This window comes from Ambystoma mexicanum, chromosome 14, assembly GCF_040938575.1.
Source record: "Ambystoma mexicanum isolate Mex_15411 chromosome 14, UKY_AmexF1_1, whole genome shotgun sequence".
NCBI lineage: Eukaryota > Metazoa > Chordata > Amphibia > Caudata > Ambystomatidae > Ambystoma > Ambystoma mexicanum.
This window is the reverse complement of record NC_090940.1, coordinates 464,364,207-464,390,594: the sequence shown is the minus strand read 5'-3', so window position 1 is coordinate 464,390,594 and position 26,388 is coordinate 464,364,207.

Sequence of the window (26,388 nt, the reverse complement as noted above, 5' to 3'; positions counted from 1 at the left end):
GTGTGGTTTTTTAATTAATAGAAGTGTTGTGTTAATAAGAAATGGTTTAAAAAATAAATGTACTTATATTTTTTACCTGAAACCTTGAGTCAGTGTTTGCTTGAGTCACAGTAGTGATCCCTTGGTGTAATCTCTGCTACTGCTCAGATACTCTTGAGATAAGCCTGGCTGCTCCGCTACTGCTACCACTATAACTTAGTAGTACAGGATTGTACCAAAGGTACAACTTGTATTGCCACCTGTAGTCTTAATTGTGTGTAGTGGTCCCTAGGGGCAATGCACGGAATTCTGCCTAACACTGGTGTACAGCGGTGAGGATTTGAAAGTAGAGTGATTACACTTAGAGTGCTGCTATTGCTTGGGTTCAACTAACCACAAGGTTAACACCACTAATTCTATCTAACTAAGAAATCATGTCAAATATGGAAAGCTACACTGAAGAAGGTCTTTTTAACTACACTGCTGAGGTTTTGAGAACCATGTGTAGGGAGAGGAGTCTCTCTGGTAAAGGAAATAAATCTGAATTGATTGCAAAGTTAATAGGAAAACAAAGTCTGGAGAGTGGGTCAGAAGGGCCTACATCCAGCAAATGTGGATGATGATGTTTCTGATTCTGAGAGTGTTGATATGGAAGAAGTAGATGAGTCCTTGTTAGGTAACCCTACAACTCCTTTGCCTGCTCAGAAAGCACAACCTCTGTCCACTGGGACCCCCACAGGTCCTACACTTACTCCTGAATTTGATTGCACTTGAGAAAATACGACTTGAATTGGAAGTGAAACGTATTGATGCACATACTGCCATGAAACATCAAGAGTTAAGGCTCAGAGAAATGGAGCTGAATCATGAACTAGAGATGAAGAAATTGTCTGCAGCAAATGCTTCTCTCCCAGAGTCTTCTATGTCTACCAGCCCAAAGAGACTCTGTATGCCAAAGGAAATGATTGGAATGTATGAGACTAAACTTGATGTTTTGGATTGGTTAGCAATGTTTGAGTACAATCATGGGATTCAAGGTATCTCAGGGAATCAGCTGATTCCCTGGCTTTTCTCTAGGCTACCCCCTGTTGCAAGTGATGCTGTAATGGAGTTGGGGGAGGAGGATAAACAGGATTATGAGTGTGTGGAGCTGGCATTAATAGCTAGATTTGGGAAGACCCCTTTGCAGTATCTTAAGAGGTTTAGAACCCTCAAAAAGCATGATGGTACCCCTTGGGCTACCTGGGTGTGTGAATGTTTGAAAAACTTAGATGGTTGGGTTAAGGGTTACAAAGTGAACACTTATGAAGGTTTGAGGAATCTTATAATATTGGAGTCTATTTTTGATGTATGTTACCCTGAGCTTAGGAAACTAGCTAAGGCTGCTGACTTGTGGGTTGCCAACAGGGCCACCCACAAGGATTCTGGGGCAACTCAGAAAAAGGATGAGGGAAAGCAGCCAAAGAAAGACAACAAAGAGAATTCCAATAATTCCAATCCAAAAGAGGGCCCCAAACATAGCCAGGGTAAGCCACAAGGAAAACCAAATCAGGCTAGTGTACCGTCTGGTCCCAAACCAGATGGAGGTCAGAGTAAACCCCCATTCCAGCGAGCATTTGGAAAATGCTTTGTTTGTGGGCTACCTGACCATATGAAAGGAGATCCCAGATGTAAGGGTAAACCTTCAGGGATCAACACTGTCTCCTTAGCCTTCTCCCAGGTGGATGAAGTACCTATGACCAGTGGAAACTTTCAGTTACTAGCTGATGAGCCCATGAGAGTCTCAGCTAGTGTTTCTTTAGTGTCCTTGGGTCTTTGGGAACAACAGAACTTAGATGTCTATAACTCAATCCCAGATAATACTAAAGAGTACACAAAGATAGTGTTCTTGTGAATGGTCAGGAGACCCCTGCCATCAGAGACACTGGAGCCAGCATAACTGTGGTTGATTAATGTTTTTTCAAGGTGGAGGATGTTGGAAGGCACCCAAACACTTAACCAAGTTAGCTGGAGGCCCTGTGCAAATGGTTCCCCAGTTACCAGCTCTCATCCAGTGTAATGACATGACTGTCAGGATACCTGTAAGTGTGCAAAATAATGTACCTCAGAGGGTCCTGCTGGGTAATGACCTTAAAACTCTTGGAGTTGTGTCTAGTACCCCCAGGGTCCCCAGCAGAAGGAAGCAGGAGCTCACAAGGTCTGCAAGGGAGAGAACCTTGAGAGGCTCTCCTGGGGACATGATAGAGGAAACTATCACCCCAAGTCCACAGGATTTACTTACTGCCATTGCATGGCAAAGCAAGACCACTGGGAAACCCAAGTCTGCCAGCAAGAAACCAGCAAGCACTCCTGGCCCAGAAGGACATCTCTGAGGCTGTCAAAGTCACATCTGTGACTTCCACACCAGCTGAGGCTGAGTGTGAGGTTCAACCCTGTATGGTCAAACTAGATACTGAGGAATCAGATCTAGAAGAAGATCTTACCTTGGTAGGAGATCTGGACCCTGTTGACCATCCTGAGCTGCAGTCTTTACTAGCAGAAGATGGACCCAACAGGGAAGATTTCAGTAAGGGACAAAGAGAATGTCATACCTTGGAAGGTCTTCGCCAACAGGCAACTTCTCAGCTCAACGGGACTGAGCCTGGGAAGTATAGGTTGCACTGGGAAGATGGCCTCTTCTACAGTGAACCAACTGAGTCAACCCCTGTAGACTGCAAAAGATTTGTAGTACCTCTAGTGAACCAACTCCAGTTTCTGCAGTTAGCCCACAAGATACCTTTGGCTGGTCACTTAAGTTTTAAGAAGACCAAGCAAAGGCTCTCTCTTTACTTCTATTGGCCTAAAATGGGTTCAGAAGTAGACAAATTCTGCAGGAGCTGTCACACTTGCCAAACCTCTGGCAAGATTGTATCCAAGAATGTGGCACCCTTAGTGCCACCCAGTGGCGGGAGTTACTTTTGAGAGGGTCGGGATTGACATAGTTGGTCCTCTTGATCCTTCCACATCTTCAGGCAACAGGTTTATCCTGGTTGTAGTGGATCATGCCACTAGATTTCCTGAAGCCATACCTATGAGGACTGTTACGGCTCTGGCTGTGGCTAAGGCCCTACTTGGTATTTTTACCAGAGTAGGTTTTCCTAAGGAGGTGATATCGACAGGGGATCAAATTTTATGTCCAACTACTTGCAACCCATGTGGAAAACCTGTGGAGTAACCTACAAGTTCTCAACTGCCTACCACCCCCAAACCAATGGATTGGTAGAGAGGTTTAACAGAACTATGAAGAGCATGACAGGTGCTTTAGAAGAACCCCTTAAAAGAAAGTGGGACCTTCTACTGACATGCCTTCTCTTTGCATACAGAGAAGTCCCTCAGGAGGGAGTAGGATTTAGTCCCTTCAAACTTCTCTATGGCCATCCAGTCAGAGGTCCATTGGCCCTGATTAAGGAGGGGTTGGAGTGTGCTCCTTCCCCCAAGCCAGTCAGAGTGACTGACTATGTGATAGGTCTCCGGAGGAGAATGTCACACATGATGGCAGAGGCAACTGATAACTTGAAGGTTGGTCAAGCTCTGGTCAAACATTGGCATGACCAGAAGGCTAACATGGTTGAGTTTACTCAAGACCAGCTTTTTCTTGTTATGGTCCCACAAGGCAGAGGACCTTGCAGGACAATTGGATAGGACCCTTCAAGGTTGTGGGTAAACTTGGAGAGGTGAACTATCTGGTGGACTTAGACAAACCTAAGGAGGCTCCCAGAGTCTTTCACACCAACCGTTTGAAGGCATATGTCTCTCGACCTGGCATAGGAGCTTTGCTTCTAGCTTCAGCTCAGGAGGAGGAGGAGCGTGAACCTCTGCCTGACCTCCTCTGAGGCTTACCTTTAGATGAGCAAGTGGAAGGAGTTAATCTCTCTTCCAGTCTCACATCTGACCAGCAGGATGAGTGCAAATTACTGTTGAATCAGTTTTCCTCCCTGTTCTCACTTTCACCAGGCTTAACCCCTTGGGGCCAGCATGATATAAACCCATATAAGGAATGAGGTCAACAAGATGCATGATCTCGGTGTTATAGAACCCTCTACTAGCCCATGGTCTAGCCCAGTTGTGCTTGTACCAAAGGCAGGATCCAAGGAGTTGAGATTCTGCGTGGACTATAGAGCTCTAAATGCAGTCACACCGACTGATGCCCATCCTTTACCTAGGACAGATGAGTTGGTGGACAAACTTGGTCCAGCCAAGAACTTCAGCACATTTGACCTAACGTCAGGCTATTGGCAAATAGCCCTGACAGACCATGCCAAGGAGAAAACTGCATTTTCTACCCCAGCTGGCCTCTACCAATTCAAGGTAATGCCTTTTGGATTAAAGAATGCACCTGCTACATTTCAGAGGATGGTCAATCAAGTTCTGAATGGGATGGAGGACTTCTGCATGGCATACTTGGATGACATTGCAGTGTTCAGCCCCACATGGAAAGAACATATTGAACACCTAGGCTATATATTGCAGGCTCTGGAACAGGCCCATCTGACCATAAAGGCAAGCAAATGTCAAATTGGTCTGATTTCAGTGGTCTACCTTGGACATGAGGTAGGAGGATGTGAAATAAGGCCATTGCCTAGAAAAGTACAAGCTGTACAAAACTTGGCCACCCCTACTACTCAAACCCAAGTGAGAGCCTTCTTAGGTCTCACTGGGTATTATAGGAACTTCATAGAGAACTATGGGACCATAGCTTCTCCCTTGAATGTCATCTCCTCTCCCAAATTTCCCAAAAAGGTCAAGTGGAATGAGGAGTGCAATCAAGCCTTTGAAGGTCTAAAGAGAGCCCTTTGTCAAGCTCCAGGCCTAAGAGCTCCTGTTACACTCACCTGGTATCCACGGGGACGCCACCCAGCCCTGGTTGGATGATTTGCACTCTCGAACCCTCTCCCGGTGCCTTGTTCCGGCCTCTGGTTAAAGATGGGTCTTAAGATTGTAGAAGGTGGATTCTCCATCCTGCTCCTCATGGCAGGGGTCCGTAGATGAGGAGGGCGAGCAGCGACCAAGTTACTTCACTGGTGCAAGCCCGCCCTGTGAGAATCCAGGCCTGCTGCGACTCTGTAGGTTTGCTGCTTTACAGTCTTTATATGCAGTTCTTATGTTCCTCTTAGTTCGAATAATAATGCCTTGCTTCTTTCCTTTTAGGTATGGAAAGGTATTTTGGAGTTGTCATGCAGTTTGAAGATGAGCATGGGCCGGTAGGCGAAAGCGCGCTGTGCGTGATGCTGCCCGGTGAGTAATGCGCGATGCACGGCGCTGTTTCGCCTTTTATATTGCTAACCTGTGTCTTTTCTCTCCTTGCAGGGCGATGTTCCTCGCCGAGCGCCGTAATGTTCCAGCAATGATACTGACCAGGAGATTACTACCCAGGTAAGAATTGCGTGGCTTTCTTGATTCGGAAGGAAACGTGAGTAAACGCTTGCTAATGCTGTCTTTCTTTCTCCTCTTTCCAGGTTATGGTATTCCAGGATGCATGCGGTGCCGGATGATGGAGTTCGTACATTCCGGTGAGTGGAACTGAAATCGGTGATAGATTGAAGACAGGATACTGTTCCAGGTAAGTTTCATAGTGTTCTTTCTCTCTCTGCAGGTCCTTGTTTCAGGTAAGCTGGCATCAAAGAACTGGACCCGGTGAGCGTTACGCTGCCCACAGCAGAATAACGCAAAGCATGTTCTGCTGTTTGGGTGTGGTTTAAATAGTCTCAGGTAAAGTAGTCCAGGTAAAATAGTCCCAGGCCTGCCACACCCAAAGTAGTCCAGGTAAAGTAGTCCCAGGCCTGCCACACCCAAAAGACTAGACCGCATAACTCAGTTCCTTGTAACTGAGCTATGTGTGTGCCTCCATGTGGGCTGAACCCCCCCCCAAGTTAAATAGTCCCAAGTAAATAGTCCCATTCTAATGTTGATCTTCATGATGACGCCAGGACTGACTCCAAGAGAGTCTTGGATGAGATTTTAAGGCCTTTGACCTGGCCCTAACTGGAACGCTGACTTGCCAGTGTGGGCCAGGGGCAAGGGTCATGACAGCTCCTGACTATCACAAACCCTTCATTGTACAAAATGATGCTTCAAATGTAGGTATCGGTGTAGTCCTTAGTCAACTGGATGAGAAAGGTAGGGAACACCCCATTTGTTTCATCAGCAGGAAGTTAAAGGATCCTGAAACAAGGTGGGCAACAATAGAACGTGAATGGTTTGCTATTATTTGGGCACTGAAGAGGTTTAGACCATATCTGTATGGATCTACCTTCACCATTCAGACTGACCACCAACTCTTGAGATGGCTGATGCAAATGAAAGGGGAAAACCCAAAGTTACACAGACGGTCAATCTGCCTCCAAGGATTTGATTTTTCCACTGAGCACAGACCAGGAAGTCACCACCAAAATGCTGATGGTCTCTCTCGGATGTTTGTAACTGACTAGAGGTATGAGAACCATCCAGGAGTGCATTAAATCCTCCTGTCCCTTAGTCTGGGGGGGCGAGTGTTAGGGAGAATTCTCATTTCATGGCTAATTTCCCTTACCTAGTGAGTCCCTCAGCAGCTTTGCTGGATCTCTGGAGTTGATTCTTTCCACTTGGTAAGAGTGTGAGCTTTTCCCCCAATCTTATTTGTATTTTGCTATGTGTTTTGACCTGTTTTTGTGATTGTGGGCTCTGGAGTACACCTATTCAGTAGCCCCCTTCTTTGTGTGTGTAACACAGCACCTTCTGTGCAGTGGCACACAGTTGTCATTCAGACTCCCCCCGACTCCATTTCTGAGGCGACTACCGTCCTCCAGAAAAGGGTAAAGTTACCATTAACTTTACTTAGTCAAATTTAACCACAGATCCAGTACACACCATCTTACATGGAGTGCTGGAAGGTTTAACTCTTAACTCTTTTTATCTGTACCTCCTAGAGCATTGTTTCGCTCTTTTAACATCTAGACATGCCTGGTGGCAGTGGTATCTACCCAGAATTTCTACCGCGGTTATCTTATATAACCGTGGTAATATTGTAGGCTATTGTGTTAGCCTCAGACTTAAACCTGCTTGATCAAATCCTTTTTCGTTTGGCTCTGGTGCGGTTTATTCGCCATTTCTTTTTGTTAAACTCCTTCTTGTGTTTTACTTTGCGCAGCAAACCAGGTTTGCCTTCTTTGTTCACTGTCTTTTGGCGGGCTTCTACCTAGAAGCCCTCCTCAGAGCGCCTGCGTGTCTAGTTGGGCTGAATGTGAGGGGGGGGTATAGTCAACCCCTGCATAGGGTATCCTAGGAAACCCAAGTCACACTTTAACATGATTGGACAAGGTGGTTGCCCGGGCTGGACAACCCCCCTGCTGGCTGATTGACAGCCAGGCTGTGTGAATGGGGGTTTTGCGCATAAAAGGCAGGTCTCTTGGGCTGGAAGTCAGAGAGTCGCCACTGGAACTACAAGGAACCGATGAGGAGTGAAGAAGAGGTCGACTGCTGCAACTACCCCGTACTGGTGAAGCCCTGCTGCAGTCCGGAGCTATCTACCCTTCAACGACTAAGAGGAGATCCAGAGTCTTCTTCCCTTGAGCCTGGTGGGGATAACCAGCTCATCTTCTTCAGCCAGAGGTCGCCTTCATGTTCGAAATCGCTGCACACTGCTGTAGTGGTACGGATAGCCACCTGAAGAACCTCTCCTGTTTTTTAAGGAGCGCACCTTTTATTCATTGTCGCTGCTGCCGGCCTCATCACTGTGTGGTGCGGACCCCGTCATCGTCCTTCTTCGTGCTGAAGCTGCAGGAAAGCGTGGGTCTGCGGGAAACCAACAGGAACAACTGCCGTGGCACCAGCTTCGTTCTTTGAGAAAGGTACTGTGTCCTGTTTGAGGATTTTTGGGTGAAATCCCTACTTCTCTACTTTAAGGATTGTCCTTACTTTTTCCTCCTTCTTATAACTTTTGCTTCCGAACATTGACAATATCAAAGTATTCTTGGCAACGTTGAATCTCGAACTATCCGACTGTGTGATCCTCGACAACAGGCATCCGGTGTCACTTGACTTTGGCTCCAGCCCCTTGACTCTTGAATTCCTGTCTATGTGTGTTCTTCGATCCTGTCTGCCTAACCAACATATTGCCTGTGATTTTTGCCCTCAACTCTCTCTAGGTATTTCGGGTGCTAAGTGTGTTTTTAGCCCGGTAGCATTTCTTGCCGCGGATACGCGTTTATCTAGTAGACCGATCTGTCAAAAAGTGATCGCAATTGTATTCACGGTAACGTGTTCTGTTTCATAACACCGGTCCATTCAAACACAGGGTACTTACCTCGAATAATACTGTACCAAGTGCATTTGTTAGTTGTAGTATATTTTACGGGTGGTTTTTGAATTAATAGAAGTATTGTGTTAATAACAAATGGTTTAAAAAATAAATGTACTTATATTTATTACCTGAAACCTTGAGTCAGTGTTTGCTTGAGTCACAGTAATTGTGGTCCCTTTGTGTAATCTCTGCTACTGCTCACATACTCTTGAGATAAGCCTGGCTGCTCCGCTACTGCTACCACTATAATCTAGTAGTACAGGCTTGTACCAAAGGTAAAACCTGTATTGCCACCTGTAGTCTTAATTGTGTGTAGTGGTCCCTAAGGGCACTGCACCGAATTCTGCCTAACAAGGGGTCCAGTTGCTGTGACCACCCCTGCTGGAACAGAAGACTCCCGACTGAAGTTCTATCACTCCACAGCCCAGCACCAGATCCCAATTGCCCACCCAAACCTGCCTCGGGGGTTGCCATGTCAGGGGAAAAACCATCGGAGACCACTGGCAACCCCCAGCCAGAGAGGCAGAGGGCTACCAGATTCATTGCCACAGAAGTTGGTATCCTGGTGGAGCAAGTCCTGGTGCATTAGGATGTCCTCTTTGGAAGTTCACGCACTGACAATGAATGACGGAAGAGGATCTGGAAGGACATCGTGGCTGCCATCAACGTGGAGGGGGTGGCAGCCCGCGACATAAAACACGTCCGGAAGCACTAGGAGGACTTCAGGTCCAGGACCCTCAGCAAGGCCCGGCTCCTTTTGAAGGCACGCATGCAGAGGGGTGCCGGGTCCACCTTACCAACATACAGATGAGGGTCCTGGAACGCATACACCCAGCGCTCCACCTCCAGGTCCTTCAGAGGCAGACCCATCCGGAGTCGAATGGTAAGTGTCCAGGCGTACTGATTGGACGCAGTGCATGCTGAGGTGTGCCAGGAGTGTGCAGGTTGGATATATGTCTTGAAAGGCCCATGTATGGATGTGCATGTACAGGGACATGAGCCTGCCGCATGTGAGTCCAGTCATGTGTGTGGCATATCAATGGTGTATGTGTCCAAATGCATGATGGCCAAAGGCATGTGTGGGTGCACACATGTTTACATTTCTGTGTATGTACCGTGGCATGGTTGTGGTGTGAAACATGGATGCTGGTTCCACCCTCATGTATGTGCACAATGTACATGTGCGTGTGTGTGAAGTTGACATGTGTGCCACTGCGATACACCATGGATGCATGTGACACCGACATGTAGGTTGCTGATTGGCAGATGTGACATGGATGCCGATGATTTCACTGCGACAGGTGGTGGAGATGTACAGATGCATGTATGTCTAGTGGCGTGTGTGCATGTGTTCGGCACTCCCCGTGTTGTATGTGACATCAGGCTAACCTTCGGATGCTCATGCTGTTGTATGTGTATGGATGTTGCTGCCTGCTGCAACATTCCTGTTAATTTGCGCATGTGTGTGGGTTCAAATGATATGTGTGTTGGGGAGTGTGATGCCATGTGTGAAGTTTGACATTGCCACTCATGTGCAACTGTCATGTGTGTATCAGACCATTGTACAGTGCCCTGATGCCTGTGTTCTGTCTCTCCTTGTCTGCAGTGTCAACTGATGAAGAGGGCGGAGACGGTGCTGTGGAGCACAGCGGCAGGGATCCCACCGCCAGCCGGAGACGCAAGGCCCAGCTCCCCTCCCATGTTGTCATCTCGTCAGAGAGTGAGGAGTCTGGTGCCGTGTCCGCGGCCGCAGCTGCCGAGGGTAGATACAAGAGGCGGAGGTCAGAGGTGGACTCCTCGGCAGCAGAAGGGGTAGCTGAGACCCCACAGGGGCATATGGATGTTAGGGAGAATTCTCATTCTATGGCTAATTTCCCTTACCTATAGAGTCCCCCAGCAGCTTTGCTGGATTTGAAAGGTTTGTTTTTTCTCCTGCTAAGAGTGAGACTCTTTCTCCCACTCTTAGGCATTTTTGCTATGTGTGTTCTAGGCTATTTTTGTGTTCAATGTCTATGGGGTTTTTCTCACCTCCATAGGAACCATCTTTATTCACATGTGTTACACAGCACCCTCCGTGCAGTGACACAGGTGTCTCGTAGCGACCCCCAAATATAGCCTCGCTACCCTGGGACTGACTACTGTCCCCCAGGGCATGTAAAGTCCCAATTGACTTTAATAGTCAATTTTTATGAACTAAACCAGTACAACCCATCTTACTATGGAGGTACTGGAAAGGGTTACTAGTTTTTCCCTTAAGTTCATTTTCAAGAGGGTACCGTACAGTCCCTCTCTCAAAAGTTTCTGGCTGGTGGCAGTGGTTACTACCGTAAATATTCGACCGCAAATATTTTCCTATGGGATTTTCCCATTGTTCGAGACTACCACATTTTCTGACAGCCTCTAACATACCGCCAGTGTATTTTAATATTAACTTTACTCTGGTAGGTTTTATTTGCCAGAACTTTAATATAGCTTCTTTCTCGTGTCTTTCTCTAAACTCCTAACCCAGGTCGGGGATCCTTTGTTCGTCCTTTTGGCGGGCTTCTGCCGAGAAGCCCTCCTTTTGGCGCCACTGAGTCTGGGGTAGGACCATTGTGTGGGAGGGGGAGTAGGACCCCTGGACAGGGTTGCCTCCGCAACCCATGTCGCACTCTATCCTGATAGGCTGGAGGGTCTCCAGCCAAGATGACCACTCCACGGTGTGAGTGACAGCTAAACTGTTTGAATGGGGATCTTTTTGCATAAAAGCAGGGTCCTGAGGACTGGAAGAGCAAGACGTCACCACTGGAACTGAGAAGCCGAAGAGGAGAGAAGCCAAAGACATGTGCAACGACTTAACCACCGGTGAAGCCCTGCTGCAGCGTCTCACCACTTTTCTCCACACAACGAGAGATCTTCATCTGCAAGAGCCTTCTTCCCTTGAATTGGTGGGGCCAGTTTGCCAATCGCATTCCCGGACCTGCCTTGGTCGAATCGCCAGTACCCTGTACTCGGAGGCCGGATGGCCAGGCATCAGTCCACCCAGACCGCGATTTAAAGGAGCGTACCTTTTATTCGTCGGGCAGCACCGCGGCTGGTTTCATCCGTGTGTAGTGCAGTAACTCGAACCTTCCTCCACGACGAGAGACTCTCTTCCTCTGCTAGATCCCCCGAACTGCAGTAACTATCAGGAACAACTGCCACCGCAGGAGCCACTTCTTCATTTTAAAGGTACATTGTTCCGCCAGGCTGCCCTTTCTTCGCGGTAGAGCTAAAGGTGTTTTAAATCATTTACCTACCTGTTGGGTTGGCAGCCCCTCTCACTTAGCATTATCTTTCACCTTCTGCGCCCACCTTTTTAAAATCGTTAATCAAAGACTTGACTGCAGCTACAAGAACATTTTGCTCCTGGGCCCTTGCCCTGTACCACTGACTCTGGCACAGGCCTACTGACTCTGGCTAAATTTGTGAGAACTGCCTTCTCTAGATTGCTTCTAAACTAGAACTGTGTTGGTGCACCTACTTCTTATAACCACCCTTTCCTTCCCACTTTTAAACCTTGTGAAATGCCATTTTGCTCAGTTTTCATTTAAGTATTTTTTATACTGATGCACTGTCTTGCTTACATTGGTTCACAAGCTTAAGGGAAGTGTTGCTAGGGTGTGTAAAAAGATATTTCTGGATAACTTGTGCTTTCCCTCCCTCGTGAGAAATTGCTAGTCTCCCTTGTGTGTGGTTTTCACTGTGCCGTCTTGCTCAGTTTTCACTCCGGTTCAATTGGTCAACAATTTAAATAGGGAGTGTGTATATTTTTCTTTGACTTATTTTAACTTGCTTGATAACTATGATAAATGTGTTTTACTAGAAGTGTATAAAATAAATATATATATACTTTTTAATACAAAGCTTTGGTCAGTGTTTCCTTGTGCCATTGTACTGTAGGCCTATTGTGTAAACCTTGAATACTGCTCATCTCCCTCTTGAGATAAGTCTGACTGCTCAGCCACAGCTACCAACTAAATCTTTGTGGTACAGACTGATACCAAAGGGGATTTATTGCTCTCACCTGTAGTTTAAATCTTCTGTAGTGCTCCCTAAGGGAACTGCACAGGATTCTGCCTAACACTGGTGTACAGCGGTGAAGATAAAACTTGGATTTACATTTTAGGGTTCTGCTAGTACCTTTGTTCAAATCACCACAAGGCTAACTATCACAGAAAGATTATTTTAAAACAAAGTCAAAAATATGGAAATGTACAGCCAGGAGACCCTCCTTACTAATACTGCTGATTATTTAAGGGATCTGTGGAGACAGAAAGGTCTTCCTGTCAAACGCAAGAAATTAGAAATTATTGATAGACTGTTAGAGAATCAACGTCTGGAAAGTGGTGCTGAAGTGCCCGCTACCCCAGCACATGTAGAAAACAGTGAAGAGGATAATGTTGAAAATGTTATTGTTGAAACAGATGAGGAAGAGGAGGATAACGATGTCACCCCCTCTGGCCCTCTACCTGCTCAAAGGCCTCAACCTGTGGCTACTGGACCTTTACCAGGTCCCACATTAAGTCCTGAATTTATCTCTCTAGAAAAAAATTAGACTTGAACTAGAATTCAGAAGAATTAGTGCCCAAAATGAACAGAGACATCAAGAACTAAGGCTCAAAGAAATGGAGCTCAATCATGAGCTTGAGATGAAGAAATTGTCTTTGGAAAATGCTCCTCTCCCCGAATCCTCTAGATCTTCCAGTCCAAAAAGACCCTGGATGCCTAAAGAGATTGTGGGTATGTATGAACCTAAGTAGGATGTATTAGATTTGCTAGCTATGCTTGAATACAATCATGGGCTCCAGGATATCACAGGGAATCAGTTGATCCCCTGGTTATTCTCTAGGCTCCCCCCTGTTGCATCTGATGTGGTAATGGAGTTGGGGCAGGTGGATAGGATGGATTATGAATGTGTAAAGCTAGCTTTGATAGCTAGATTTGGGAAGACTCCTTCCCAGTACCTTAAGAGGTTTAGGACCCTCAAAAAGCATGATAGTACCCCTTGGGCTACTTGGGTGAATGTGTTTTTGACGAACTTAGAGGGATGGATTAAGGGTTATAGGGCCTCATTACACGGTAGGCGGTAGGGGTTTACCGATACCGGTAAGGGCACCGGTACCGGTAAACCCCTACCGCCTTGCTACAAGTTCCCTTTGCGGGACCCGACTTTAACGGATGGTTTTACCAGCCGTTAAAGTTGGGTGCCGCAAAGGGACCTCGGAGCTAATTAGGGTACTGCAATTTGCGGTACCGTAATTAGCACCTTCCCCATTCCCATTATGCCCTATGGGCGCAAAAATGGGAATGGGGAAGAGCCTTGGTGAATGGGGAATTACCGCCCCCGCTCACCTTGGAGTAGGGCGGTAATTCCGCCATCCACCAAGGCGGACACAGTAAGATACCGGCGGCAACCATGGCGCTAATAGCGCCATGGTTACCGCCTACCGTGTAATGAGGCCCATACAGTTAACACTTATGAAGGAATGAGAAATCTTGTAATGATGGAGTCTATCTATGATGCCTGCTCTCCTGAGCTCAGACAGCACTTGGCTGATTCAAAAGAACTAGATTCTAAGAAGCTGGCTGTTAGGCAGAAACCTGTGCAGTTCCCTTAGGGACCACTGCAAAAAGTTTAAGACTACAGGTGTTAGCAGTAAACCCAATTGGTAGCAGTCTGCACCACCCAGATTTACCTGGTAGCTGTGGCTGAGCAGTCAGACTTCTGTCAAGAAGAGTTAGGCAGTATATAGAGTATACACAATAGGGCTAAAAATACAGTAGCACAAGCAAACACTGACCAGAGCTTTGGTATAAAAGTATATAATTATTTATTTAAAAACACACTTGTAAAAATACACTGGCACTAATATGTCAAGCAAGTTCAAACACAGTAACCAGAAGTGTGGAGTCACAAACAAAGTTCTTGTGCGCTATTTATCACTACTAAATCCGTGAAGCACAATATCAGTGAAAAGGGTGTTAGCAGCAGTCCAGTACCCACCAACCAATCTACATAGGCTGGCGCTAAATTAACAGTTATATATTGAGAGGGGTAGGATTGCGCTTAACACCATTGAAGTACAAAAATCAACAATCTGGGTACAGTATTTTAATGAAAATATATTGTAGAACAGCCGACACGTGTTTCGACACTTGGGTCGTCTTCAAGGCTGAGTCACAAACATCATTAGCATATGATAATTAACATATTCAATAGAAAACAGTGAAGAAGTTGTTGTTGAAATAAATGCGAAAAAGGTATTTTAAGGATATTACAGAATAAAAGACATACCAAGAAACAGGTAAGGGGTGTGGTACAGCAGTTGCGGATCAATGTAGGTACACAATAAAAATAAAAGAAGAAATGGACATTAATCAAAACAGGATTCATTAACATAAGTTAAGCTTAATACCCTATTGCCATCTCTAGACTAGTTATGACCAGCACCCCGTGGCACAACCACATGCAAATCCAGACACCAAAAGAGTTCAGGTGATAACCAAAGATCTAGATAACCCCAAAACACTAATTGTGATATTTAAAGGAAGAATAATGGAATGAACACATTAACCACTAATTGGTGACAAAAGGCAACTCGAAACACCAATTATATAAAATCACAACATCCTATAGTAAGGAGTCCATCAAAGAGTAATGGGACACAATAAAATCACTTACAGCACAAAGCTACAAATAATCAGTTCAATGGCGATATCCTATTAAGGAAAGAAGTAAAATAAACCTTAGTTCGGAGGCTTCAATGCATCCTGAATCAGAAAATAGAGATTTAAATAAAAAACACTCACCTATTGTATATGCTGAGTGGTTCCCGTCAATCAGGACATATTACGAGTGAAAGAAAACAAAAGACAAGATGCCACATTGGCCGGCAAAAATATATAGCCTGAAAGATGACCAAAGTTAGTGAGAAACTGCGGTATTAAGGTGAGCAAGAAGCAGATACTCGCAAAGAGATCATTACTTACTCGACAAATCGAGTGAGATTCAAATATAACACGACAAATCCAACCTTCGGTAATCGTGAACGCTCCAAAATAATAGATGCCACCGGAAACGTCACAGGAGTGACGCTGACGGAAACGTTGACACGTTACGTCGCTGTAGTGACGTATTATGTCAACAAAGTGACGGTAGCAGAAAGAAAAGTAACCGCAGTCGCAGGCAATGACGTTTAGTGTCAACACAGCATCGAAAAAAGTTCCAAATACCGGCGATTGCCGAAACACAATACGAGATCACGGTGAGGTTCAAATAGATCAACCTTTCCAACCGCAGAAGCGGGATAAAGAGCATGTGAAAGTTATTTGTTGACCCGGACTCAAGTGAGAGCAAATAGTATATGGACTCCATCTGCACAATAAGCATAGAATATCCAAATGACACTGTTAAAAGATATGGTAGGTGCTGGCGATTGGACGTGCATCAGTGGTGCGCCACGGTGATGACTGGCCACAATCAGACAGATGGCTTAATCAATGATGCACACACCTGAGAAAGCATTTCAAAACCGCAGAATTTAACATTAATATGTGAACTGAATTCACAAAAAAACATGCATCTCATGGTCAGAATTGAATCCACGTGTGGTGCATCTCAGAAGACATATTAGTTTAGCTTCCATCTGCCGCAGTTTAAGCTGGAGATTCCCGCCCCTTTTCCCCTTATGTGCTTTCATCAGTCCAATAAAACGCAAATCAGCGATTGAATCAAGTTGATGTTCTAATTGCCAATGAATTGCTAGAGGAGATTTTGGTTCACACATCCGGAGACTGGCCAAGTGTTCTCTAATACGAATTCTAAGCTGGCGAATAGTACTGCCCACGTAGAGTCATCCACAAACACATACAATGGCATACACCACATGGGTTGTCCTACAATTAATGAAATCCTTAATAGTCACTATGGATCCAAACTTATCAGTGAAGGTTTCACACTTGGGAAAAGCCCAAGGACACTGGTTGCAGTTCCCACATTTGCGAAAACCCGTAAATTGCTGTAGCCATGAAGGATTAGCCATTTTGTTATCAAAAAATGAGGGACTCACCCGTGACTTAATAGTAGGTGATCTCAGATAAGTGAATTTCGGTTTAAGTGTCAAATATGGCTCTAAATCCTTGTCGAGTCTCAGGATGTGCCAATGTTTGGCAACCATTTTGTACAACATAGAAGAATCAGCCGTAAATGGGGTAACCAAAGAGATATGTGGTGAAGAGTCTTTGGGTTTGGGCGCCTTGTTCAATAGGTCCAGTTGAGTGACATTAGTAAACTTAGCCTGGGCTACATTGACTACAGAAGCTTGATATCCTCTGTTTAGGATGTTGTGATTTTATATAATTGGTGTTTCGAGTTGCCTTTTGTCACCAATTAGTGGTGAATGTGTTCATTTCGTTATTCTTCCTTTAAATATCACAATTAGTGTTTTGGGGTTATCTAGATCTTTGGTTATCACCCGAACTCTTTTGGTGTCTGGATTCGCATGTGGTTGTGCCACGGGGTGCTGGTCATAACTAGTCTAGAGATGGCAATAGGGTATTAACCTTAACTTATGTTAATGAATCCTGTTTTGATTAATGTCCATTTCTTCTTTTATTTTTATTGTGTACCTACATTGATCCGCAACTGCTGTACCACACCCCTTACCTGTTTCTTGGTATGTCTTTTATTCTGTAATATCCTTAAAATACCTTTTTCGCACTTATTTCAACAACAACTTCTTCACTGTTTGCTATTGAATATGTTAATTATCATCTGCTAATGATGTTTGTGACTCAGCCTTGAAGACGACCCAAGTGTCGAAACACGTGTCGGCTGTTCTACAATATATTTTCACTAAAATACTGTACCCAGATTGTTGATTTTTGTACTTCAATGGTGTTAAGCGCAATCCTACCCCTCTCAATATATAACTGCAAGTTCAAACACAGTCACTGGAAATATATACACCTCCCTAATTAATTATTTGACAAGTCTAGGTTAAGACACCACCTATTTAGCAACACAGAGGTGAGCGTGTAACCATAGATGGCACTCCAATAATTTGTTTAAAAAGGGAGAGAAAAGGCAGAATAGGAAAATCACACAGTACCAACACTTTTAAGAAACCACAGCAAGTCAAGAAAGGCAGGGCCTACTGTAGAGCAAAAAGTTCATAGGCCAGGCCCACTCTTGGAGAGAGCAAGGCGGAATGTGCCCAAGATCAGACAGTGGAAATGCACTCAAAGCCTTTGCAGGAAAGTCAAAAAGAGGTTGGATCAAGTTAGAAAGGTGATTTTAACAGGTCTGAGGTCACCCCAGGATAGAGAGTCAAGGATTTACGGGACACCTTGGACAGTCTGTTGTAAGGGAGACCAGGCGGGACACAGTACCTGAAATGGTGAGGAAACTCCAGCGGGGGCAGTTGTTCCTGGCAGTGGGTGCAAGTTGGGGCTTCATCCAGGGGAGGAGAAGATCTCGATGTGGAGGAAAGCTGGAGGTCGTTGCACTGCCAGGGAAGAAACCAGCTGCGGAGTTTCCCGGTTAAAAGGTACTACCCTTTTATTCGCGGTAGTGGTGAAGCGTGGCTATCCGGCTGCCGGGGTGCTTGGCATGTGCAACTGTCATGTGTGTATCAGACCATTGTACAGTGCCCTGATGCCTGTGTTCTGTCTCTCCTTGTCTGCAGTGTCAACTGATGAAGAGGGCGGAGACGGTGCTGTGGAGCACAGCGGCAGGGATCCCACCGCCAGCCGGAGACGCAAGGCCCAGCTCCCCTACCATGTTGTCATCTCGTCAGAGAGTGAGGAGTCTGGTGCCGTGTCCGCGGCCGCAGCTGCCGAGGGTAGATACAAGAGGCGGAGGTCAGAGGTGGACTCCTCGGCAGCAGAAGGGGTAGCTGAGACCCCACAGGGGCATATGGATGTTAGGGAGAATTCTCATTCTATGGCTAATTTCCCTTACCTATAGAGTCCCCCAGCAGCTTTGCTGGATTTGAAAGGTTTGTTTTTTTCTCCTGCTAAGAGTGAGACTCTTTCTCCCACTCTTAGGCATTTTTGCTATGTGTGTTCTAGGCTATTTTTGTGTTCAATGTCTATGGGGTTTTTCTCACCTCCATGGGAACCATCTTTATTCACATGTGTTACACAGCACCCTCCGTGCAGTGACACAGGTGTCTCGTAGCGACCCCCAAATATAGCCTCGCTACCCTGGGACTGACTACTGTCCCCCAGGGCATGTAAAGTCCCAATTGACTTTAATAGTCAATTTTTATGAACTAAACCAGTACAACCCATCTTACTATGGAGGTACTGGAAAGGGTTACTAGTTTTTCCCTTAAGTTCATTTTCAAGAGGGTACCGTACAGTCCCTCTCTCAAAAGTTTCTGGCTGGTGGCAGTGGTTACTACCGTAAATATTCGACCGCAAATATTTTCCTATGGGATTTTCCCATTGTTCGAGACTACCACATTTTCTGACAGCCTCTAACATACCGCCAGTGTATTTTAATATTAACTTTACTCTGGTAGGTTTTATTTGCCAGAACTTTAATATAGCTTCTTTCTCGTGTCTTTCTCTAAACTCCTAACCCAGGTCGGGGATCCTTTGTTCGTCCTTTTGGCGGGCTTCTGCCGAGAAGCCCTCCTTTTGGCGCCACTGAGTCTGGGGTGGGACCATTGTGTGGGAGGGGGAGTAGGACCCCTGGACAGGGTTGCCTCCGCAACCCATGTCGCACTCTATCCTGATAGGCTGGAGGGTCTCCAGCCAAGATGACCACTCCACGGTGTGAGTGACAGCTAAACTGTTTGAATGGGGATCTTTTTGCATAAAAGCAGGGTCCTGAGGACTGGAAGAGCAAGACGTCACCACTGGAACTGAGAAGCCGAAGAGGAGAGAAGCCAAAGACATGTGCAACGACTTAACCACCGGTGAAGCCCTGCTGCAGCGTCTCACCACTTTTCTCCACACAACGAGAGATCTTCATCTGCAAGAGCCTTCTTCCCTTGAATTGGTGGGGCAAGTTTGCCAATCGCATTCCCGGACCTGCCTTGGTCGAATCGCCAGTACCCTGTACTCGGAGGCCGGATGGCCAGGCATCAGTCCACCCAGACCGCGATTTAAAGGAGCGTACCTTTTATTCGTCGGGCAGCACCGCGGCTGGTTTCATCCGTGTGTAGTGCAGTAACTCGAACCTTCCTCCACGACGAGAGACTCTCTTCCTCTGCTAGATCCCCCGAACTGCAGTAACTATCAGGAACAACTGCCACCGCAGGAGCCACTTCTTCATTTTAAAGGTACATTGTTCCGCCAGGCTGCCCTTTCTTCGCGGTAGAGCTAAAGGTGTTTTAAATCATTTACCTACCTGTTGGGTTGGCAGCCCCTCTCACTTAGCATTATCTTTCACCTTCTGCGCCCACCTTTTTAAAATCGTTAATCAAAGACTTGACTGCAGCTACAAGAACATTTTGCTCCTGGGCCCTTGCCCTGTACCACTGACTCTGGCACAGGCCTACTGACTCTGGCTAAATTTGTGAGAACTGCCTTCTCTAGATTGCTTCTAAACTAGAACTGTGTTGGTGCACCTACTTCTTATAACCACCCTTTCCTTCCCACTTTTAAACCTTGTGAAATGCCATTTTGCTCAGTTTTCATTTAAGTATTTTTTATACTGATGCACTGTCTTGCTTACATTGGTTCACAAGCTTAAGGGAAGTGTTGCTAGGGTGTGTAAAAAGATATTTCTGGATAACTTGTGCTTTCCCTCCCTCGTGAGAAATTGCTAGTCTCCCTTGTGTGTGGTTTTCACTGTGCCGTCTTGCTCAGTTTTCACTCCGGTTCAATTGGTCTACAATTTAAATAGGGAGTGTGTATATTTTTCTTTGACTTATTTTAACTTGCTTGATAACTATGATAAATGTGTTTTACTAGAAGTGTATAAAATAAATATATATATACTTTTTAATACAAAGCTTTGGTCAGTGTTTCCTTGTGCCATTGTACTGTAGGCCTATTGTGTAAACCTTGAATACTGCTCATCTCCCTCTTGAGATAAGTCTGACTGCTCAGCCACAGCTACCAACTAAATCTTTGTGGTACAGACTGATACCAAAGGGGATTTATTGCTCTCACCTGTAGTTTAAATCTTCTGTAGTGCTCCCTAAGGGAACTGCACAGGATTCTGCCTAACACTGGTGTACAGCGGTGAAGATAAAACTTGGATTTACATTTTAGAGTTCTGCTAGTACCTTTGTTCAAATCACCACAAGGCTAACTATCACAGAAAGATTATTTTAAAACAAAGTCAAAAATATGGAAATTTACAGCCAGGAGACCCTCCTTACTAATACTGCTGATTATTTAAGGGATCTGTGGAGACAGAAAGGTCTTCCTGTCAAAAGCAAGAAATTAGAAATTATTGATAGACTGTTAGAGAATCAACGTCTGGAAAGTGGTGCTGAAGTGCCCGCTACCCCAGCACATGTAGAAAACAGTGAAGAGGATAATGTTGAAAATGTTATTGTTGAAACAGATGAGGAAGAGGAGGATAACGATGTCACCCCCTCTGGCCCTCTACCTGCTCAAAGGCCTCAACCTGTGGCTACTGGACCTTTACCAGGTCCCACATTAAGTCCTGAATTTATCTCTCTAGAAAAAAATTAGACTTGAACTAGAATTCAAAAGAATTAGTGCCCAAAATGAACAGAGACATCAAGAACTAAGGCTCAAAGAAATGGAGCTCAATCATGAGCTTGAGATGAAGAAATTGTCTTTGGAAAATGCTCCTCTCCCCGAATCCTCTAGATCTTCCAGTCCAAAAAGACCCTGGATGCCTAAAGAGATTGTGGGTATGTATGAACCTAAGTAGGATGTATTAGATTTGCTAGCTATGCTTGAATACAATCATGGGCTCCAGGATATCACAGGGAATCAGTTGATCCCCTGATTATTCTCTAGGCTCCCCCCTGTTGCATCTGATGTGGTAATGGAGTTGGGGCAGGTGGATAGGATGGATTATGAATGTGTAAAGCTAGCTTTGATAGCTAGATTTGGGAAGACTCCTTCCCAGTACCTTAAGAGGTTTAGGACCCTCAAAAAGCATGATAGTACCCCTTGGGCTACTTGGGTGAATGTGTTTTTGACGAACTTAGAGGGATGGATTAAGGGTTATAGGGCCTCATTACACGGTAGGCGGTAGGGGTTTACCGATACCGGTAAGGGCACCGGTACCGGTAAACCCCTACCGCCTTGCTACAAGTTCCCTTTGCGGGACCCGACTTTAACGGATGGTTTTACCAGCCGTTAAAGTTGGGTGCCGCAAAGGGACCTCGGAGCTAATTAGGGTACTGCAATTTGCGGTACCGTAATTAGCACCTTCCCCATTCCCATTATGCCCTATGGGCGCAAAAATGGGAATGGGGAAGAGCCTTGGTGAATGGGGAATTACCGCCCCCGCTCACCTTGGAGTAGGGCGGTAATTCCGCCATCCACCAAGGCGGACACAGTAAGATACCGGCGGCAACCATGGCGCTAATAGCGCCATGGTTACCGCCTACCGTGTAATGAGGCCCATACAGTTAACACTTATGAAGGAATGAGAAATCTTGTAATGATGGAGTCTATCTATGATGCCTGCTCTCCTGAGCTCAGACAGCACTTGGCTGATTCAAAAGAACTAGATTCTAAGAAGCTGGCTGTTAGGCAGAAACCTGTGCAGTTCCCTTAGGGACCACTGCAAAAAGTTTAAGACTACAGGTGTTAGCAGTAAACCCAATTGGTAGCAGTCTGCACCACCCAGATTTACCTGGTAGCTGTGGCTGAGCAGTCAGACTTCTGTCAAGAAGAGTTAGGCAGTATATAGAGTATACACAATAGGGCTAAAAATACAGTAGCACAAGCAAACACTGACCAGAGCTTTGGTATAAAAGTATATAATTATTTATTTAAAAACACACTTGTAAAAATACACTGGCACTAATATGTCAAGCAAGTTCAAACACAGTAACCAGAAGTGTGGAGTCACAAACAAAGTTCTTGTGCGCTATTTATCACTACTAAATCCGTGAAGCACAATATCAGTGAAAAGGGTGTTAGCAGCAGTCCAGTACCCACCAACCAATCTACATAGGCTGGCGCTAAATTAACAGTTATATATTGAGAGTGGTAGGATTGCGCTTAACACCATTGAAGTACAAAAATCAACAATCTGGGTACAGTATTTTAATGAAAATATATTGTAGAACAGCCGACACGTGTTTCGACACTTGGGTCGTCTTCAAGGCTGAGTCACAAACATCATTAGCATATGATAATTAACATATTCAATAGAAAACAGTGAAGAAGTTGTTGTTGAAATAAATGCGAAAAAGGTATTTTAAGGATATTACAGAATAAAAGACATACCAAGAAACAGGTAAGGGGTGTGGTACAGCAGTTGCGGATCAATGTAGGTACACAATAAAAATAAAAGAAGAAATGGACATTAATCAAAACAGGATTCATTAACATAAGTTAAGCTTAATACCCTATTGCCATCTCTAGACTAGTTATGACCAGCACCCCGTGGCACAACCACATGCAAATCCAGACACCAAAAGAGTTCAGGTGATAACCAAAGATCTAGATAACCCCAAAACACTAATTGTGATATTTAAAGGAAGAATAATGGAATGAACACATTAACCACTAATTGGTGACAAAAGGCAACTCGAAACACCAATTATATAAAATCACAACATCCTATAGTAAGGAGTCCATCAGAGAGTAATGGGACACAATAAAATCACTTACAGCACAAAGCTACAAATAATCAGTTCAATGGCGATATCCTATTAAGGAAAGAAGTAAAATAAACCTTAGTTCGGAGGCTTCAATGCATCCTGAATCAGACAATAGAGATTTAAATAAAAAACACTCACCTATTGTATATGCTGAGTGGTTCCCGTCAATCAGGACATATTACGAGTGAAAGAAAACAAAAGACAAGATGCCACATTGGCCGGCAAAAATATATAGCCTGAAAGATGACCAAAGTTAGTGAGAAACTGCGGTATTAAGGTGAGCAAGAAGCAGATACTCGCAAAGAGATCATTACTTACTCGACAAATCGAGTGAGATTCAAATATAACACGACAAATCCAACCTTCGGTAATCGTGAACGCTCCAAAATAATAGATGCCACCGGAAACGTCACAGGAGTGACGCTGACGGAAACGTTGACACGTTACGTCGCTGTAGTGACGTATTATGTCAACAAAGTGACGGTAGCAGAAAGAAAAGTAACCGCAGTCGCAGGCAATGACGTTTAGTGTCAACACAGCATCGAAAAAAGTTCCAAATACCGGCGATTGCCGAAACACAATACGAGATCACGGTGAGGTTCAAATAGATCAACCTTTCCAACCGCAGAAGCGGGATAAAGAGCATGTGAAAGTTATTTGTTGACCCGGACTCAAGTGAGAGCAAATAGTATATGGACTCCATCTGCACAATAAGCATAGAATATCCAAATGACACTGTTAAAAGATATGGTAGGTGCTGGCGATTGGACGTGCATCAGTGGTGCGCCACGGTGATGACTGGCCACAATCAGACAGATGGCTTAATCAATGATGCACACACCTGAGAAAGCATTTCAAAACCGCAGAATTTAACATTAATATGTGAACTGAATTCACAAAAAAACGTGCATCTCATGGTCAGAATTGAATCCACGTGTGGTGCATCTCAGAAGACATATTAGTTTAGCTTCCATCTGCCGCAGTTTAAGCTGGAGATTCCCGCCCCTTTTCCCCTTATGTGCTTTCATCAGTCCAATAAAACGCAAATCAGCGATTGAATCAAGTTGATGTTCTAATTGCCAATGAATTGCTAGAGGAGATTTTGGTTCACACATCCGGAGACTGGCCAAGTGTTCTCTAATACGAATTCTAAGCTGGCGAATAGTACTGCCCACGTAGAGTCTGCCACAAACACATACAATGGCATACACCACATGGGTTGTCCTACAATTAATGAAATCCTTAATAGTCACTATGGATCCAAACTTATCAGTGAAGGTTTCACACTTGGGAAAAGCCCAAGGACACTGGTTGCAGTTCCCACATTTGCGAAAACCCGTAAATTGCTGTAGCCATGAAGGATTAGCCATTTTGTTATCAAAAAATGAGGGACTCACCCGTGACTTAATAGTAGGTGATCTCAGATAAGTGAATTTCGGTTTAAGTGTCAAATATGGCTCTAAATCCTTGTCGAGTCTCAGGATGTGCCAATGTTTGGCAACCATTTTGTACAACATAGAAGAATCAGCCGTAAATGGGGTAACCAAAGAGATATGTGGTGAAGAGTCTTTGGGTTTGGGCGCCTTGTTCAATAGGTCCAGTTGAGTGACATTAGTAAACTTAGCCTGGGCTACATTGACTACAGAAGCTTGATATCCTCTGTTTAGGATGTTGTGATTTTATATAATTGGTGTTTCGAGTTGCCTTTTGTCACCAATTAGTGGTGAATGTGTTCATTTCGTTATTCTTCCTTTAAATATCACAATTAGTGTTTTGGGGTTATCTAGATCTTTGGTTATCACCCGAGCTCTTTTGGTGTCTGGATTCGCATGTGGTTGTGCCACGGGGTGCTGGTCATAACTAGTCTAGAGATGGCAATAGGGTATTAACCTTAACTTATGTTAATGAATCCTGTTTTGATTAATGTCCATTTCTTCTTTTATTTTTATTGTGTACCTACATTGATCCGCAACTGCTGTACCACACCCCTTACCTGTTTCTTGGTATGTCTTTTATTCTGTAATATCCTTAAAATACCTTTTTCGCACTTATTTCAACAACAACTTCTTCACTGTTTGCTATTGAATATGTTAATTATCATCTGCTAATGATGTTTGTGACTCAGCCTTGAAGACGACCCAAGTGTCGAAACACGTGTCGGCTGTTCTACAATATATTTTCACTAAAATACTGTACCCAGATTGTTGATTTTTGTACTTCAATGGTGTTAAGCGCAATCCTACCCCTCTCAATATATAACTGCAAGTTCAAACACAGTCACTGGAAATATATACACCTCCCTAATTAATTATTTGACAAGTCTAGGTTAAGACACCACCTATTTAGCAACACAGAGGTGAGCGTGTAACCATAGATGGCACTCCAATAATTTGTTTAAAAAGGGAGAGAAAAGGCAGAATAGGAAAATCACACAGTACCAACACTTTTAAGAAACCACAGCAAGTCAAGAAAGGCAGGGCCTACTGTAGAGCAAAAAGTTCATAGGCCAGGCCCACTCTTGGAGAGAGCAAGGCGGAATGTGCCCAAGATCAGACAGTGGAAATGCACTCAAAGCCTTTGCAGGAAAGTCAAAAAGAGGTTGGATCAAGTTAGAAAGGTGATTTTAACAGGTCTGAGGTCACCCCAGGATAGAGAGTCAAGGATTTACGGGACACCTTGGACAGTCTGTTGTAAGGGAGACCAGGCGGGACACAGTACCTGAAATGGTGAGGAAACTCCAGCGGGGGCAGTTGTTCCTGGCAGTGGGTGCAAGTTGGGGCTTCATCCAGGGGAGGAGAAGATCTCGATGTGGAGGAAAGCTGGAGGTCGTTGCACTGCCAGGGAAGAAACCAGCTGCGGAGTTTCCCGGTTAAAAGGTACTACCCTTTTATTCGCGGTAGTGGTGAAGCGTGGCTATCCGGCTGCCGGGGTGCTTGGCACGGGCGATTCAACCATGAGACGATCCAGGAAGGCGAAAAAGGCAAACTGATTGGCCCCACCAGCTCAAAGGGAAGAAGACTCTCCTGGAAGAAGATCTTCTCTGTCATCGGGAAAGTTGTGAGTTTCGTACAGCAGGGCTCCACCGGTTGTGTTGTCGTTGTAGATGGCTCAGCTTCTCCCCTCTTCAGATTCTTAGGTCCTGTGGCGACTTCTGAAGTTCCAGTCCCCAAAGCCCTGCTTTTATGCAGAAAAACCCCCATTCATCAGCCTAGTTGTCAATCAAACATGCTGGGCCAATAACACAAGAGTGCGACTTGAGTTGCCAAGGCAACTCAGTCCAGGGTGCCTTTTCCCCCT